At 40.4% G+C, this 16,289-nt stretch overlaps 1 protein-coding gene and 41 non-coding genes across 42 annotated transcripts in view; 41 read left to right on the top strand and 1 right to left on the bottom strand.

Annotated features, from left to right (window-relative positions):
• The window catches only part of LOC133969846 (cilia- and flagella-associated protein 54-like), a 61,622-nt gene that overhangs the window by 22,654 nt on the left and 22,679 nt on the right, over positions 1 to 16,289 (bottom strand). The gene's annotated exons all lie outside the window — the stretch shown is intronic.
• On the top strand, positions 71 to 142 carry trnah-gug (transfer RNA histidin (anticodon GUG)). The gene has a single exon. It is a non-coding gene; the product is annotated as a tRNA-His (tRNA).
• trnar-acg (transfer RNA arginine (anticodon ACG)) lies at positions 381 to 453 on the top strand. The gene has a single exon. It is a non-coding gene; the product is annotated as a tRNA-Arg (tRNA).
• trnar-acg (transfer RNA arginine (anticodon ACG)) lies at positions 1,076 to 1,148 on the top strand. The gene has a single exon. It is a non-coding gene; the product is annotated as a tRNA-Arg (tRNA).
• Positions 1,461 to 1,532, top strand: trnah-gug (transfer RNA histidin (anticodon GUG)). The gene has a single exon. It is a non-coding gene; the product is annotated as a tRNA-His (tRNA).
• Positions 1,891 to 1,962, top strand: trnah-gug (transfer RNA histidin (anticodon GUG)). Its single transcript has one exon. It is a non-coding gene; the product is annotated as a tRNA-His (tRNA).
• On the top strand, positions 2,201 to 2,273 carry trnar-acg (transfer RNA arginine (anticodon ACG)). The gene has a single exon. It is a non-coding gene; the product is annotated as a tRNA-Arg (tRNA).
• trnar-acg (transfer RNA arginine (anticodon ACG)) lies at positions 2,897 to 2,969 on the top strand. Its single transcript has one exon. It is a non-coding gene; the product is annotated as a tRNA-Arg (tRNA).
• Positions 3,283 to 3,354, top strand: trnah-gug (transfer RNA histidin (anticodon GUG)). Its single transcript has one exon. It is a non-coding gene; the product is annotated as a tRNA-His (tRNA).
• trnah-gug (transfer RNA histidin (anticodon GUG)) lies at positions 3,968 to 4,039 on the top strand. The gene has a single exon. It is a non-coding gene; the product is annotated as a tRNA-His (tRNA).
• Positions 4,278 to 4,350, top strand: trnar-acg (transfer RNA arginine (anticodon ACG)). Its single transcript has one exon. It is a non-coding gene; the product is annotated as a tRNA-Arg (tRNA).
• On the top strand, positions 4,664 to 4,735 carry trnah-gug (transfer RNA histidin (anticodon GUG)). The gene has a single exon. It is a non-coding gene; the product is annotated as a tRNA-His (tRNA).
• trnar-acg (transfer RNA arginine (anticodon ACG)) lies at positions 4,974 to 5,046 on the top strand. The gene has a single exon. It is a non-coding gene; the product is annotated as a tRNA-Arg (tRNA).
• Positions 5,349 to 5,420, top strand: trnah-gug (transfer RNA histidin (anticodon GUG)). The gene has a single exon. It is a non-coding gene; the product is annotated as a tRNA-His (tRNA).
• trnar-acg (transfer RNA arginine (anticodon ACG)) lies at positions 5,659 to 5,731 on the top strand. The gene has a single exon. It is a non-coding gene; the product is annotated as a tRNA-Arg (tRNA).
• trnah-gug (transfer RNA histidin (anticodon GUG)) lies at positions 6,045 to 6,116 on the top strand. Its single transcript has one exon. It is a non-coding gene; the product is annotated as a tRNA-His (tRNA).
• trnar-acg (transfer RNA arginine (anticodon ACG)) lies at positions 6,355 to 6,427 on the top strand. Its single transcript has one exon. It is a non-coding gene; the product is annotated as a tRNA-Arg (tRNA).
• trnah-gug (transfer RNA histidin (anticodon GUG)) lies at positions 6,729 to 6,800 on the top strand. The gene has a single exon. It is a non-coding gene; the product is annotated as a tRNA-His (tRNA).
• Positions 7,039 to 7,111, top strand: trnar-acg (transfer RNA arginine (anticodon ACG)). Its single transcript has one exon. It is a non-coding gene; the product is annotated as a tRNA-Arg (tRNA).
• On the top strand, positions 7,426 to 7,497 carry trnah-gug (transfer RNA histidin (anticodon GUG)). Its single transcript has one exon. It is a non-coding gene; the product is annotated as a tRNA-His (tRNA).
• On the top strand, positions 7,736 to 7,808 carry trnar-acg (transfer RNA arginine (anticodon ACG)). Its single transcript has one exon. It is a non-coding gene; the product is annotated as a tRNA-Arg (tRNA).
• trnah-gug (transfer RNA histidin (anticodon GUG)) lies at positions 8,122 to 8,193 on the top strand. Its single transcript has one exon. It is a non-coding gene; the product is annotated as a tRNA-His (tRNA).
• trnar-acg (transfer RNA arginine (anticodon ACG)) lies at positions 8,432 to 8,504 on the top strand. Its single transcript has one exon. It is a non-coding gene; the product is annotated as a tRNA-Arg (tRNA).
• Positions 8,807 to 8,878, top strand: trnah-gug (transfer RNA histidin (anticodon GUG)). The gene has a single exon. It is a non-coding gene; the product is annotated as a tRNA-His (tRNA).
• On the top strand, positions 9,117 to 9,189 carry trnar-acg (transfer RNA arginine (anticodon ACG)). The gene has a single exon. It is a non-coding gene; the product is annotated as a tRNA-Arg (tRNA).
• Positions 9,504 to 9,575, top strand: trnah-gug (transfer RNA histidin (anticodon GUG)). Its single transcript has one exon. It is a non-coding gene; the product is annotated as a tRNA-His (tRNA).
• On the top strand, positions 9,814 to 9,886 carry trnar-acg (transfer RNA arginine (anticodon ACG)). The gene has a single exon. It is a non-coding gene; the product is annotated as a tRNA-Arg (tRNA).
• On the top strand, positions 10,200 to 10,271 carry trnah-gug (transfer RNA histidin (anticodon GUG)). Its single transcript has one exon. It is a non-coding gene; the product is annotated as a tRNA-His (tRNA).
• On the top strand, positions 10,510 to 10,582 carry trnar-acg (transfer RNA arginine (anticodon ACG)). The gene has a single exon. It is a non-coding gene; the product is annotated as a tRNA-Arg (tRNA).
• trnah-gug (transfer RNA histidin (anticodon GUG)) lies at positions 10,885 to 10,956 on the top strand. The gene has a single exon. It is a non-coding gene; the product is annotated as a tRNA-His (tRNA).
• On the top strand, positions 11,195 to 11,267 carry trnar-acg (transfer RNA arginine (anticodon ACG)). The gene has a single exon. It is a non-coding gene; the product is annotated as a tRNA-Arg (tRNA).
• trnah-gug (transfer RNA histidin (anticodon GUG)) lies at positions 11,581 to 11,652 on the top strand. Its single transcript has one exon. It is a non-coding gene; the product is annotated as a tRNA-His (tRNA).
• Positions 11,891 to 11,963, top strand: trnar-acg (transfer RNA arginine (anticodon ACG)). The gene has a single exon. It is a non-coding gene; the product is annotated as a tRNA-Arg (tRNA).
• trnah-gug (transfer RNA histidin (anticodon GUG)) lies at positions 12,277 to 12,348 on the top strand. The gene has a single exon. It is a non-coding gene; the product is annotated as a tRNA-His (tRNA).
• On the top strand, positions 12,587 to 12,659 carry trnar-acg (transfer RNA arginine (anticodon ACG)). Its single transcript has one exon. It is a non-coding gene; the product is annotated as a tRNA-Arg (tRNA).
• Positions 12,973 to 13,044, top strand: trnah-gug (transfer RNA histidin (anticodon GUG)). Its single transcript has one exon. It is a non-coding gene; the product is annotated as a tRNA-His (tRNA).
• On the top strand, positions 13,283 to 13,355 carry trnar-acg (transfer RNA arginine (anticodon ACG)). Its single transcript has one exon. It is a non-coding gene; the product is annotated as a tRNA-Arg (tRNA).
• trnar-acg (transfer RNA arginine (anticodon ACG)) lies at positions 13,980 to 14,052 on the top strand. The gene has a single exon. It is a non-coding gene; the product is annotated as a tRNA-Arg (tRNA).
• trnah-gug (transfer RNA histidin (anticodon GUG)) lies at positions 14,365 to 14,436 on the top strand. The gene has a single exon. It is a non-coding gene; the product is annotated as a tRNA-His (tRNA).
• On the top strand, positions 15,109 to 15,181 carry trnar-acg (transfer RNA arginine (anticodon ACG)). The gene has a single exon. It is a non-coding gene; the product is annotated as a tRNA-Arg (tRNA).
• Positions 15,495 to 15,566, top strand: trnah-gug (transfer RNA histidin (anticodon GUG)). The gene has a single exon. It is a non-coding gene; the product is annotated as a tRNA-His (tRNA).
• On the top strand, positions 15,805 to 15,877 carry trnar-acg (transfer RNA arginine (anticodon ACG)). The gene has a single exon. It is a non-coding gene; the product is annotated as a tRNA-Arg (tRNA).

The following is a 16,289-nucleotide window of genomic DNA, read 5'->3' as shown; positions in this document are numbered from 1 at the left end:
TAGAATTTGTGCAATTCAAAGTAGTTAGTTTACTACATCAATAAAGAGCTCCTCCTCATCAAGCCAACCTGCCGTGATCGTATAGAGGTTAGTACTCTGCGTTGTGGCCGCAGCAACCCCGGTTCGAATCCGGGTCACGGCAAAACTACTGACAGGGGTTCCATTTTTATTTTGATGCTTAAGGCACTCTAGGTCCTACTTCAGTCTCAAACCCCTTCAACTCAACAGATCCAACATAGCTTTCTGAATGAATTTCTGTATTGAACTTGACAGGTCAGTCGACCAGCGTTTTCCTCCTTTTTTCGAAAAGTACAGGACGACAACATTTTCCATGCAACTCTTTGTCATGTCCTGTGTTCCCAAACCTGACTTATCAACAAGGGCTAGTGGCGCAATGGATAACGCGTCTGACTACGAATCAGAAGATTCTAGGTTCGACTCCTGGCTAGCTCGGAACAAACTTTAATTTCTCACTTGTCCAAATCTCAGTCTCTGTTCAGTCACTTTCAAATTGTACTGGGTATTTCAGTCATCTCTCAAAATAATGATAGTTTAAAGCTCTGTTGCCATAGATAAAAACGACAAAGCAACATTATGTCACAGCTATCATTCACTCAATCTTGTTATTGGGCTTTCATTTTCATTCATTGGAAAAAATAAAAGTGTGATAACATATATCTCAAACAGGCAAAATAATAGAATTTGTGCAATTCAAAGTAGTTATTTACTACATCAATAAAGAGCTCCTCCTCATCAAGCCAACCTGCCGTGATCGTATAGAGGTTAGTACTCTGCGTTGTGGCCGCAGCAACCCCGGTTTGAATCCGGGTCACGGCAAAACTACTGACAGGGGTTCCATTTTTATTTTGATGCTTAAGGCACTCTAGGTCCTACTTCAGTCTCAAACCCCTTCAACTCAACAGATCCAACATAGCTTTCTGAATGAATTTCTGTATTGAACTTGACAGGTCAGTCGACCAGCGTTTTCCTCCTTTTTTCGAAAAGTACAGGACGACAACATTTTCCATGCAACTCTTTGTCATGTCCTGTGTTCCCAAACCTGACTTATCAACAAGGGCTAGTGGCGCAATGGATAACGCGTCTGACTACGGATCAGAAGATTCTAGGTTCGACTCCTGGCTAGCTCGGAACAAACTTTAATTTCTCATTTGTCCAAATCTCAGTCTCTGTTCTGTCACTTTCAAATTGTACTGGGTATTTCAGTCATCTCTCAAAATAATGATAGTTTAAACGTCTGTTGCCATAAGATAAAAACGACAAAGCACCCTTATGTCACAGCTATCATTCACTCAATCTTGTTATTGGGCTTTCATTTTCATTCATTGGAAAAAAATAAAAGTGTGATAACATATATCTCAAGGCAAAATAATAGAATTTGTGCAATTCAAAGTAGTTAGTTTACTACATCAATAAAGAGCTCCTCCTGATCAAGCCAACCTGCCGTGATCGTATAGAGGTTAGTACTCTGCGTTGTGGCCGCAGCAACCCCGGTTCGAATCCGGGTCACGGCAAAACTACTGACAGGGGTTCCATTTTTATTTTGATGCTAAAGGCACTCTGGGTCCTACTTCAGTCTCAAACCCCTTCAACTCAACAGATGAGTCACTTTCAAATTGTACTGGGTATTTGAGTCATCTCTCAAAATAATGATAGTTTAAAGGTCTGTTGCCATAAGATAAAAACGACAAAGCACCCTTATGTCACAGCTATCATTCACTCAATCTTGTTATTGGGCTTTCATTTTCATTCATTGGAAAAAATAAAAGTGTGATAACATATATCTCAAACAGGCAAAATAATAGAATTTGTGCCATTCAAAGTAGTTAGTTTACTACATCAATAAAGAGCTCCTCCTCATCAAGCCAACCTGCCGTGATCGTATAGAGGTTAGTACTCTGCGTTGTGGCCGCAGCAACCCCGGTTCGAATCCGGGTCACGGCAAAACTACTGACAGGGGTTCCATTTTTATTTTGATGCTTAAGGCACTCTAGGTCCTACTTCAATCTCAAACCCCTTCAACTCAACAGATCCAACATAGCTTTCTGAATGAAATTCTGTATTGAACTTGACAGGTCAGTCGACCAGCGTTTTCCTCCTTTTTTCGAAAAGTACAGGACGACAACATTTTCCATGCAACTCTTTGTCATGTCCTGTGTTCCCAACCCTGACTTATCAACAAGGGCTAGTGGCGCAATGGATAACGCGTCTGACTACGGATCAGAAGATTCTAGGTTCGACTCCTGGCTAGCTCGGAACAAACTTTAATTTCTCACTTGTCCAAATCTCAGTCTCTGTTCAGTCACTTTCAAATTGTACTGGGTATTTCAGTCATCTCTCAAAATAATGATAGTTTAAAGGTCTGTTGCCATAAGATAAAAACGACAAAGCAACATTATGTCACAGCTATCATTCACTCAATCTTGTTATTGGGCTTTCATATTCATTCATTGGAAAAAATAAAAGTGTGATAACATATATCTCAAACAGGCAAAATAATAGAATTTGTGCAATTCAAAGTAGTTATTTACTACATCAATAAAGAGCTCCTCCTCATCAAGCCAACCTGCCGTGATCGTATAGAGGTTAGTACTCTGCGTTGTGGCCGCAAAAACCCCGGTTCGAATCCGGGTCACGACAAAACTACTGACAGGGGTTCCATTTTTATTTTGATGCTTAAGGCACTCTAGGTCCTACTTCAGTCTCAAACCCCTTCAACTCAACAGATCCAACATAGCTTTCTGAATGAATTTCTGTATTGAACTTGACAGGTCAGTCGACAAGCGTTTTCCACCTTTTTTCGAAAAGTACAGGACGACAACATTTTCCATGCAACTCTTTGTCATGTCCTGTGTTCCCAAACCTTACTTATCAACAAGGGCTAGTGGCGCAATGGATAACGCGTCTGACTACGGATCAGAAGATTCTAGGTTCGACTCCTGGCTAGCTCGGAACAAACTTTAATTTCTCACTTGTCCAAATCTCAGTCTCTGTTCAGTCACTTTCAAATTGTACTGGGTATTTCAGTCATCTCTCAAAATAATGATAGTTTAAAGGTCTGTTGCCATAATAAAAAATCGACAAAGCAACATTATGTCACAGCTATCATTCACTCAATCTTGTTATTGGGCTTTCATTTTCATTCATTGGAAAAAATAAAAGTGTGATAACATATATCTCAAACAGGCAAAATAATAGAATTTGTGCAATTCAAAGTAGTTATTTACTACATCAATAAAGAGCTCCTCCTCATCAAGCCAACCTGCCGTGATCGTATAGAGGTTAGTACTCTGCGTTGTGGCCGCAGCAACCCCGGTTCGAATCCGGGTCACGGCAAAACTACTGACAGGGGTTCCATTTTTATTTTGATGCTTAAGGCACTCTAGGTCCTACTTCAATCTCAAACCCCTTCAACTCAACAGATCCAACATAGCTTTCTGAATGAATTTCTGTATTGAACCCTATAGGTCAGTCGACCAGCGTTTTCCTCCTTTTTTCGAAAAGTACAGGACGACAACATTTTCCATGCAACTCTTTGTCATGTGCTGTGTTCCCAAACCTGACTTATCAACAAGGGCTAGTGCCGCAATGGATAACGCGTCTGACTACGGATCAGAAGATTCTAGGTTCGACTCCTGGCTAGCTCGGATCAAACTTTAATTTCTCACTTGTCTCTGTTCAGTCACTTTCAAATTGTACTGGGTATTTGAGTCATCTCTCAAAATAATGATAGTTTAAAGCTCTGTTGCCATAAGATAAAAACGACAAAGCACCCTTATGTCACAGCTATCATTCACTCAATCTTGTTATTGGGCTTTCATTTTCATTCATTGGAAAAAATAAAAGTGTGATAACATATATCTCAAACAGGCAAAATAATAGAATTTGTGCAATTCAAAGTAGTTAGTTTACTACATCAATAAAGAGCTCCTCCTCATCAAGCCAACCTGCCGTGATCGTATAGAGGTTAGTACTCTGCGTTGTGGCCGCAGCAACCCCGGTTCGAATCCGGGTCACGGCAAAACTACTGACAGGGGTTCCATTTTTATTTTGATGCTTAAGGCACTCTAGGTCCTACTTCAGTCTCAAACCCCTTCAACTCAACAGATCCAACATAGCTTTCTGAATGAATTTCTGTATTGAACTTGACAGGTCAGTCGACCAGCGTTTTCCTCCTTTTTTCGAAAAGTACAGGACGACAACATTTTCCATGCAACTCTTTGTCATGTCCTGTGTTCCCAAACCTGACTTATCAACAAGGGCTAGTGGCGCAATGGATAACGCGTCTGACTACGGATCAGAAGATTCTAGGTTCGACTCCTGGCTAGCTCGGAACAAACTTTAATTTCTCACTTGTCCAAATCTCAGTCTCTGTTCAGTCACTTTCAAATTGTACTGGGTATTTCAGTCATCTCTCAAAATAATGATAGTTTAAAGGTCTGTTGCCATAGATAAAAACGACAAAGCAACATTATGTCACAGCTATCATTCACTCAATCTTGTTATTGGGCTTTCATTTTCATTCATTGGAAAAAATAAAAGTGTGATAACATATATCTCAAACAGGCAAAATAATAGAATTTGTGCCATTCAAAGTAGTTAGTTTACTACATCAATAAAGAGCTCCTCCTCATCAAGCCAACCTGCCGTGATCGTATAGAGGTTAGTACTCTGCGTTGTGGCCGCAGCAACCCCGGTTCGAATCCGGGTCACGGCAAAACTACTGACAGGGGTTCCATTTTTATTTTGATGCTTAAGGCACTCTAGGTCCTACTTCAATCTCAAACCCCTTCAACTCAACAGATCCAACATAGCTTTCTGAATGAAATTCTGTATTGAACTTGACAGGTCAGTCGACCAGCGTTTTCCTCCTTTTTTCGAAAAGTACAGGACGACAACATTTTCCATGCAACTCTTTGTCATGTCCTGTGTTCCCAACCCTGACTTATCAACAAGGGCTAGTGGCGCAATGGATAACGCGTCTGACTACGGATCAGAAGATTCTAGGTTCGACTCCTGGCTAGCTCGGATCAAACTTTAATTTCTCACTTGTCTCTGTTCAGTCACTTTCAAATTGTACTGGGTATTTGAGTCATCTCTCAAAATAATGATAGTTTAAAGCTCTGTTGCCATAAGATAAAAACGACAAAGCACCCTTATGTCACAGCTATCATTCACTCAATCTTGTTATTGGGCTTTCATTTTCATTCATTGGAAAAAATAAAAGTGTGATAACATATATCTCAAACAGGCAAAATAATAGAATTTGTGCAATTCAAAGTAGTTAGTTTACTACATCAATAAAGAGCTCCACCTCATCAAGCCAACCTGCCGTGATCGTATAGAGGTTAGTACTCTGCGTTGTGGCCGCAGCAACCCCGGTTCGAATCCGGGTCACGGCAAAACTACTGACAGGGGTTCCATTTTTATTTTGATGCTTAAGGCACTCTAGGTCCTACTTCAGTCTCAAACCCCTTCAACTCAACAGATCCAACATAGCTTTCTGAATGAATTTCTGTATTGAACTTGACAGGTCAGTCGACCAGCGTTTTCCTCCTTTTTTCGAAAAGTACAGGACGACAACATTTTCCATGCAACTCTTTGTCATGTCCTGTGTTCCCAAACCTGACTTATCAACAAGGGCTAGTGGCGCAATGGATAACGCGTCTGACTACGAATCAGAAGATTCTAGGTTCGACTCCTGGCTAGCTCGGAACAAACTTTAATTTCTCACTTGTCCAAATCTCAGTCTCTGTTCAGTCACTTTCAAATTGTACTGGGTATTTCAGTCATCTCTCAAAATAATGATAGTTTAAAGGTCTGTTGCCATAGATAAAAACGACAAAGCAACATTATGTCACAGCTATCATTCACTCAATCTTGTTATTGGGCTTTCATTTTCATTCATTGGAAAAAATAAAAGTGTGATAACATATATCTCAAACAGGCAAAATAATAGAATTTGTGCCATTCAAAGTAGTTAGTTTACTACATCAATAAAGAGCTCCTCCTCATCAAGCCAACCTGCCGTGATCGTATAGAGGTTAGTACTCTGCGTTGTGGCCGCAGCAACCCCGGTTCGAATCCGGGTCACGGCAAAACTACTGACAGGGGTTCCATTTTTATTTTGATGCTTAAGGCACTCTAGGTCCTACTTCAATCTCAAACCCCTTCAACTCAACAGATCCAACATAGCTTTCTGAATGAATTTCTGTATTGAACTTGATAGGTCAGTCGACCAGCGTTTTCCTCCTTTTTTCGAAAAGTACAGGACGACAACATTTTCCATGCAACTCTTTGTCATGTCCTGTGTTCCCAAACCTGACTTATCAACAAGGGCTAGTGGCGCAATGGATAACGCGTCTGACTACGGATCAGAAGATTCTAGGTTCGACTCCTGGCTAGCTCGGATCAAACTTTAATTTCTCACTTGTCTCTGTTCAGTCACTTTCAAATTGTACTGGGTATTTGAGTCATCTCTCAAAATAATGATAGTTTAAAGCTCTGTTGCCATAAGATAAAAACGACAAAGCACCCTTATGTCACAGCTATCATTCACTCTACTTGTTATTGGGCTTTCATTTTCATTCATTGGAAAAAATAAAAGTGTGATAACATATATCTCAAACAGGCAAAATAATAGAATTTGTGCAATTCAAAGTAGTTAGTTTACTACATCAATAAAGAGCTCCTCCTCATCAAGCCAACCTGCCGTGATCGTATAGAGGTTAGTACTCTGCGTTGTGGCCGCAGCAACCCCGGTTCGAATCCGGGTCACGGCAAAACTACTGACAGGGGTTCCATTTTTATTTTGATGCTTAAGGCACTCTAGGTCCTACTTCAGTCTCAAACCCCTTCAACTCAACAGATCCAACATAGCTTTCTGAATGAATTTCTGTATTGAACTTGACAGGTCAGTCGACCAGCGTTTTCCTCCTTTTTTCGAAAAGTACAGGACGACAACATTTTCCATGCAACTCTTTGTCATGTCCTGTGTTCCCAAACCTGACTTATCAACAAGGGCTAGTGGCGCAATGGATAACGCGTCTGACTACGGATCAGAAGATTCTAGGTTCGACTCCTGGCTAGCTCGGAACAAACTTTAATTTCTCACTTGTCCAAATCTCAGTCTCTGTTCAGTCACTTTCAAATTGTACTGGGTATTTCAGTCATCTCTCAAAATAATGATAGTTTAAAGCTCTGTTGCCATAAGATAAAAACGACAAAGCACCCTTATGTCACAGCTATCATTCACTCAATCTTGTTATTGGGCTTTCATTTTCATTCATTGGAAAAAATAAAAGTGTGATAACATATATCTCAAACAGGCAAAATAATAGAATTTGTGCAATTCAAAGTAGTTAGTTTACTACATCAATAAAGAGCTCCTCCTCATCAAGCCAACCTGCCGTGATCGTATAGAGGTTAGTACTCTGCGTTGTGGCCGCAGCAACCCCGGTTCGAATCCGGGTCACGGCAAAACTACTGACAGGGGTTCCATTTTTATTTTGATGCTTAAGGCACTCTAGGTCCTACTTCAGTCTCAAACCCCTTCAACTCAACAGATCCAACATAGCTTTCTGAATGAATTTCTGTATTGAACTTGACAGGTCAGTCGACCAGCGTTTTCCTCCTTTTTTCGAAAAGTACAGGACGACAACATTTTCCATGCAACTCTTTGTCATGTCCTGTGTTCCCAAACCTGACTTATCAACAAGGGCTAGTGGCGCAATGGATAACGCGTCTGACTACGAATCAGAAGATTCTAGGTTCGACTCCTGGCTAGCTCGGAACAAACTTTAATTTCTCACTTGTCCAAATCTCAGTCTCTGTTCAGTCACTTTCAAATTGTACTGGGTATTTCAGTCATCTCTCAAAATAATGATAGTTTAAAGGTCTGTTGCCATAGATAAAAACGACAAAGCAACATTATGTCACAGCTATCATTCACTCAATCTTGTTATTGGGCTTTCATTTTCATTCATTGGAAAAAATAAAAGTGTGATAACATATATCTCAAACAGGCAAAATAATAGAATTTGTGCCATTCAAAGTAGTTAGTTTACTACATCAATAAAGAGCTCCTCCTCATCAAGCCAACCTGCCGTGATCGTATAGAGGTTAGTACTCTGCGTTGTGGCCGCAGCAACCCCGGTTCGAATCCGGGTCACGGCAAAACTACTGACAGGGGTTCCATTTTTATTTTGATGCTTAAGGCACTCTAGGTCCTACTTCAATCTCAAACCCCTTCAACTCAACAGATCCAACATAGCTTTCTGAATGAATTTCTGTATTGAACTTGATAGGTCAGTCGACCAGCGTTTTCCTCCTTTTTTCGAAAAGTACAGGACGACAACATTTTCCATGCAACTCTTTGTCATGTCCTGTGTTCCCAAACCTGACTTATCAACAAGGGCTAGTGGCGCAATGGATAACGCGTCTGACTACGGATCAGAAGATTCTAGGTTCGACTCCTGGCTAGCTCGGATCAAACTTTAATTTCTCACTTGTCTCTGTTCAGTCACTTTCAAATTGTACTGGGTATTTGAGTCATCTCTCAAAATAATGATAGTTTAAAGCTCTGTTGCCATAAGATAAAAACGACAAAGCACCCTTATGTCACAGCTATCATTCACTCAATCTTGTTATTGGGCTTTCATTTTCATTCATTGGAAAAAATAAAAGTGTGATAACATATATCTCAAACAGGCAAAATAATAGAATTTGTGCAATTCAAAGTAGTTAGTTTACTACATCAATAAAGAGCTCCTCCTCATCAAGCCAACCTGCCGTGATCGTATAGAGGTTAGTACTCTGCGTTGTGGCCGCAGCAACCCCGGTTCGAATCCGGGTCACGGCAAAACTACTGACAGGGGTTCCATTTTTATTTTGATGCTTAAGGCACTCTAGGTCCTACTTCAGTCTCAAACCCCTTCAACTCAACAGATCCAACATAGCTTTCTGAATGAATTTCTGTATTGAACTTGACAGGTCAGTCGACCAGCGTTTTCCTCCTTTTTTCGAAAAGTACAGGACGACAACATTTTCCATGCAACTCTTTGTCATGTCCTGTGTTCCCAAACCTGACTTATCAACAAGGGCTAGTGGCGCAATGGATAACGCGTCTGACTACGGATCAGAAGATTCTAGGTTCGACTCCTGGCTAGCTCGGAACAAACTTTAATTTCTCACTTGTCCAAATCTCAGTCTCTGTTCAGTCACTTTCAAATTGTACTGGGTATTTCAGTCATCTCTCAAAATAATGATAGTTTAAAGCTCTGTTGCCATAAGATAAAAACGACAAAGCACCCTTATGTCACAGCTATCATTCACTCAATCTTGTTATTGGGCTTTCATTTTCATTCATTGGAAAAAATAAAAGTGTGATAACATATATCTCAAACAGGCAAAATAATAGAATTTGTGCAATTCAAAGTAGTTAGTTTACTACATCAATAAAGAGCTCCTCCTCATCAAGCCAACCTGCCGTGATCGTATAGAGGTTAGTACTCTGCGTTGTGGCCGCAGCAACCCCGGTTCGAATCCGGGTCACGGCAAAACTACTGACAGGGGTTCCATTTTTATTTTGATGCTTAAGGCACTCTAGGTCCTACTTCAGTCTCAAACCCCTTCAACTCAACAGATCCAACATAGCTTTCTGAATGAATTTCTGTATTGAACTTGACAGGTCAGTCGACCAGCGTTTTCCTCCTTTTTTCGAAAAGTACAGGACGACAACATTTTCCATGCAACTCTTTGTCATGTCCTGTGTTCCCAAACCTGACTTATCAACAAGGGCTAGTGGCGCAATGGATAACGCGTCTGACTACGAATCAGAAGATTCTAGGTTCGACTCCTGGCTAGCTCGGAACAAACTTTAATTTCTCACTTGTCCAAATCTCAGTCTCTGTTCAGTCACTTTCAAATTGTACTGGGTATTTCAGTCATCTCTCAAAATAATGATAGTTTAAAGGTCTGTTGCCATAGATAAAAACGACAAAGCAACATTATGTCACAGCTATCATTCACTCAATCTTGTTATTGGGCTTTCATTTTCATTCATTGGAAAAAATAAAAGTGTGATAACATATATCTCAAACAGGCAAAATAATAGAATTTGTGCCATTCAAAGTAGTTAGTTTACTACATCAATAAAGAGCTCCTCCTCATCAAGCCAACCTGCCGTGATCGTATAGAGGTTAGTACTCTGCGTTGTGGCCGCAGCAACCCCGGTTCGAATCCGGGTCACGGCAAAACTACTGACAGGGGTTCCATTTTTATTTTGATGCTTAAGGCACTCTAGGTCCTACTTCAATCTCAAACCCCTTCAACTCAACAGATCCAACATAGCTTTCTGAATGAATTTCTGTATTGAACTTGATAGGTCAGTCGACCAGCGTTTTCCTCCTTTTTTCGAAAAGTACAGGACGACAACATTTTCCATGCAACTCTTTGTCATGTCCTGTGTTCCCAAACCTGACTTATCAACAAGGGCTAGTGGCGCAATGGATAACGCGTCTGACTACGGATCAGAAGATTCTAGGTTCGACTCCTGGCTAGCTCGGATCAAACTTTAATTTCTCACTTGTCTCTGTTCAGTCACTTTCAAATTGTACTGGGTATTTGAGTCATCTCTCAAAATAATGATAGTTTAAAGCTCTGTTGCCATAAGATAAAAACGACAAAGCACCCTTATGTCACAGCTATCATTCACTCAATCTTGTTATTGGGCTTTCATTTTCATTCATTGGAAAAAATAAAAGTGTGATAACATATATCTCAAACAGGCAAAATAATAGAATTTGTGCAATTCAAAGTAGTTAGTTTACTACATCAATAAAGAGCTCCTCCTCATCAAGCCAACCTGCCGTGATCGTATAGAGGTTAGTACTCTGCGTTGTGGCCGCAGCAACCCCGGTTCGAATCCGGGTCACGGCAAAACTACTGACAGGGGTTCCATTTTTATTTTGATGCTTAAGGCACTCTAGGTCCTACTTCAGTCTCAAACCCCTTCAACTCAACAGATCCAACATAGCTTTCTGAATGAATTTCTGTATTGAACTTGACAGGTCAGTCGACCAGCGTTTTCCTCCTTTTTTCGAAAAGTACAGGACGACAACATTTTCCATGCAACTCTTTGTCATGTCCTGTGTTCCCAAACCTGACTTATCAACAAGGGCTAGTGGCGCAATGGATAACGCGTCTGACTACGGATCAGAAGATTCTAGGTTCGACTCCTGGCTAGCTCGGAACAAACTTTAATTTCTCACTTGTCCAAATCTCAGTCTCTGTTCAGTCACTTTCAAATTGTACTGGGTATTTCAGTCATCTCTCAAAATAATGATAGTTTAAAGGTCTGTTGCCATAGATAAAAACGACAAAGCAACATTATGTCACAGCTATCATTCACTCAATCTTGTTATTGGGCTTTCATTTTCATTCATTGGAAAAAATAAAAGTGTGATAACATATATCTCAAACAGGCAAAATAATAGAATTTGTGCCATTCAAAGTAGTTAGTTTACTACATCAATAAAGAGCTCCTCCTCATCAAGCCAACCTGCCGTGATCGTATAGAGGTTAGTACTCTGCGTTGTGGCCGCAGCAACCCCGGTTCGAATCCGGGTCACGGCAAAACTACTGACAGGGGTTCCATTTTTATTTTGATGCTTAAGGCACTCTAGGTCCTACTTCAATCTCAAACCCCTTCAACTCAACAGATCCAACATAGCTTTCTGAATGAATTTCTGTATTGAACTTGACAGGTCAGTCGACCAGCGGTTTCCTCCTTTTTTCGAAAAGTACAGGACGACAACATTTTCCATGCAACTCTTTGTCATGTCCTGTGTTCCCAACCCTGACTTATCAACAAGGGCTAGTGGCGCAATGGATAACGCGTCTGACTACGGATCAGAAGATTCTAGGTTCGACTCCTGGCTAGCTCGGAACAAACTTTAATTTCTCACTTGTCCAAATCTCAGTCTCTGTTCAGTCACTTTCAAATTGTACTGGGTATTTCAGTCATCTCTCAAAATAATGATAGTTTAAAGGTCTGTTGCCATAAGATAAAAACGACAAAGCAACATTATGTCACAGCTATCATTCACTCAATCTTGTTATTGGGCTTTCATATTCATTCATTGGAAAAAATAAAAGTGTGATAACATATATCTCAAACAGGCAAAATAATAGAATTTGTGCAATTCAAAGTAGTTATTTACTACATCAATAAAGAGCTCCTCCTCATCAAGCCAACCTGCCGTGATCGTATAGAGGTTAGTACTCTGCGTTGTGGCCGCAGCAACCCCGGTTCGAATCCGGGTCACGGCAAAACTACTGACAGGGGTTCCATTTTTATTTTGATGCTTAAGGCACTCTAGGTCCTACTTCAGTCTCAAACCCCTTCAACTCAACAGATCCAACATAGCTTTCTGAATGAATTTCTGTATTGAACTTGACAGGTCAGTCGACAAGCGTTTTCCACCTTTTTTCGAAAAGTACAGGACGACAACATTTTCCATGCAACTCTTTGTCATGTCCTGTGTTCCCAAACCTTACTTATCAACAAGGGCTAGTGGCGCAATGGATAACGCGTCTGACTACGGATCAGAAGATTCTAGGTTCAACTCCTGGCTAGCTCGGAACAAACTTTAATTTCTCACTTGTCCAAATCTCAGTCTCTGTTCAGTCACTTTCAAATTGTACTGGGTATTTCAGTCATCTCTCAAAATAATGATAGTTTAAAGGTCTGTTGCCATAAGATAAAAACGACAAAGCAACATTATGTCACAGCTATCATTCACTCAATCTTGTTATTGGGCTTTCATTTTCATTCATTGGAAAAAATAAAAGTGTGATAACATATATCTCAAACAGGCAAAATAATAGAATTTGTGCAATTCAAAGTAGTTATTTACTACATCAATAAAGAGCTCCTCCTGATCAAGCCAACCTGCCGTGATCGTATAGAGGTTAGTACTCTGCGTTGTGGCCGCAGCAACCCCGGTTCGAATCCGGGTCACGGCAAAACTACTGACAGGGGTTCCATTTTTATTTTGATGCTTAAGGCACTCTAGGTCCTACTTCAATCTCAAACCCCTTCAACTCAACAGATCCAACATAGCTTTCTGAATGAATTTCTGTATTGAACTTGATAGGTCAGTCGACCAGCGTTTTCCTCCTTTTTTCGAAAAGTACAGGACGACAACATTTTCCATGCAACTCTTTGTCATGTCCTGTGTTCCTAAACCTGACTTATCAACAAGGGCTAGTGGCGCAATGGATAACGCGTCTGACTACGGATCAGAAGATTCTAGGTTCGACTCCTGGCTAGCTCGGAACAAGCTTTAATTTCTCACTTGTCCAAATCTCAGTCTCTGTTCAGTCACTTTCAAATTGTACTGGGTATTTCAGTCATCTCTCAAAATAATGATAGTTTAAAGGTCTGTTGCCATGAGATAAAAACGACAAAATAACATTATGTCACAACTATCATTCACTCAATCTTGTTATTGGGCTTTCATTTTCATTCATTGGAAAAAATAAAAGTGTGATAACATATATCTCAAACAGGCAAAATAATAGAATTTGTGCATTTCAAAGTAGTTAGTTTACTACATCAATAAAGAGCTCCTCCTCATCAAGCCAACCTGCCGTGATCGTATAGAGGTTAGTACTCTGCGTTGTGGCCGCAGCAACCCCGATTCGAATCCGGGTCACGGCAAAACTACTGACAGGGGTTCCATTTTTATTTTGATGCTTAAGGCACTCTAGGTCCTACTTCAGTCTCAAACCCCTTCAACTCAACAGATCCAACATAGCTTTCTGAATGAATTTCTGTATTGAACTTGACAGGTCAGTCGACCAGCGTTTTCCTCCTTTTTTCGAAAAGTACAGGACGACAACATTTTCCATGCAACTCTTTGTCATGTCCTGTGTTCCCAAACCTGATTTATCAAGAAGGGCTAGTGGCGCAATGGATAACGCGTCTGACTACGGATCAGAAGATTCTAGGTTCGACTCCTGGCTAGCTCGGAACAAACTTTAATTTCTCACTTGTCCAAATCTCAGTCTCTGTTCTGTCACTTTCAAATTGTACTGGGTATTTCAGTCATCTCTCAAAATAATGATAGTTTAAACGTCTGTTGCCATAAGATAAAAACGACAAAGCACCCTTATGTCACAGCTATCATTCACTCAATCTTGTTATTGGGCTTTCATTTTCATTCATTGGAAAAAAATAAAAGTGTGATAACATATATCTCAAGGCAAAATAATAGAATTTGTGCAATTCAAAGTAGTTAGTTTACTACATCAATAAAGAGCTCCTCCTGATCAAGCCAACCTGCCGTGATCGTATAGAGGTTAGTACTCTGCGTTGTGGCCGCAGCAACCCCGGTTCGAATCCGGGTCACGGCAAAACTACTGACAGGGGTTCCATTTTTTTATTTTGATGCTAAAGGCACTCTGGGTCCTACTTCAGTCTCAAACCCCTTCAACTCAACAGATGAGTCACTTTCAAATTGTACTGGGTATTTGAGTCATCTCTCAAAATAATGATAGTTTAAAGGTCTGTTGCCATAAGATAAAAACGACAAAGCACCCTTATGTCACAGCTATCATTCACTCAATCTTGTTATTGGGCTTTCATTTTCATTCATTGGAAAAAATAAAAGTGTGATAACATATATCTCAAACAGGCAAAATAATAGAATTTGTGCAATTCAAAGTAGTTAGTTTACTACATGAATAAAGAGCTCCTCCTCATCAAGCCAACCTGCCGTGTTCGTATATAGAGGTTAGTACTCTGCGTTGTGGCCGCAGCAACCCCGGTTCGAATCCGGGTCACGGCAAAACTACTGACAGGGGTTCCATTTTTATTTTGATGCTTAAGGCACTCTAGGTCCTACTTCAGTCTCAAACCCCTTCAACTCAACAGATCCAACATAGCTTTCTGAATGAATTTCTGTATTGAACTTGACAGGTCAGTCGACCAGCGTTTTCCTCCTTTTTTCGAAAAGTACAGGACGACAACATTTTCCATGCAACTCTTTGTCATGTCCTGTGTTCCCAAACCTTACTTATCAACAAGGGCTAGTGGCGCAATGGATAACGCGTCTGACTACGGATCAGAAGATTCTAGGTTCAACTCCTGGCTAGCTCGGAACAAACTTTAATTTCTCACTTGTCCAAATCTCAGTCTCTGTTCAGTCACTTTCAAATTGTACTGGGTATTTCAGTCATCTCTCAAAATAATGATAGTTTAAAGGTCTGTTGCCATAAGATAAAAACGACAAAGCAACATTATGTCACAGCTATCATTCACTCAATCTTGTTATTGGGCTTTCATTTTCATTCATTGGAAAAAATAAAAGTGTGATAACATATATCTCAAACAGGCAAAATAATAGAATTTGTGCAATTCAAAGTAGTTATTTACTACATCAATAAAGAGCTCCTCCTGATCAAGCAAACCTGCCGTGATCGTATAGAGGTTAGTACTCTGCGTTGTGGCCGCAGCAACCCCGGTTCGAATCCGGGTCACGGCAAAACTACTGACAGGGGTTCCATTTTTATTTTGATGCTTAAGGCACTCTAGGTCCTACTTCAATCTCAAACCCCTTCAACTCAACAGATCCAACATAGCTTTCTGAATGAATTTCTGTATTGAACTTGATAGGTCAGTCGACCAGCGTTTTCCTCCTTTTTTCGAAAAGTACAGGACGACAACATTTTCCATGCAACTCTTTGTCATGTCCTGTGTTCCTAAACCTGACTTATCAACAAGGGCTAGTGGCGCAATGGATAACGCGTCTGACTACGGATCAGAAGATTCTAGGTTCGACTCCTGGCTAGCTCGGAACAAGCTTTAATTTCTCACTTGTCCAAATCTCAGTCTCTGTTCAGTCACTTTCAAATTGTACTGGGTATTTCAGTCATCTCTCAAAATAATGATAGTTTAAAGGTCTGTTGCCATGAGATAAAAACGACAAAATAACATTATGTCACAACTATCATTCACTCAATCTTGTTATTGGGCTTTCATTTTCATTCATTGGAAAAAATAAAAGTGTGATAACATATATCTCAAACAGGCAAAATAATAGAATTTGTGCATTTCAAAGTAGTTAGTTTACTACATCAATAAAGAGCTCCTCCTCATCAAGCCAACCTGCCGTGATCGTATAGAGGTTAGTACTCTGCGTTGTGGCCGCAGCAACCCCGATTCGAATCCGGGTCACGGCAAAACTACTGACAGGGGTTCCATTTTT

The sequence above is a fragment of the Platichthys flesus genome, chromosome 15 (assembly GCF_949316205.1).
Source record: "Platichthys flesus chromosome 15, fPlaFle2.1, whole genome shotgun sequence".
NCBI classification, from domain to species: Eukaryota; Metazoa; Chordata; class Actinopteri; order Pleuronectiformes; family Pleuronectidae; genus Platichthys; species Platichthys flesus.
The sequence above is the reverse complement of the archived record's forward strand: the minus strand, read 5'-3'. Positions and strand labels throughout refer to the sequence as shown.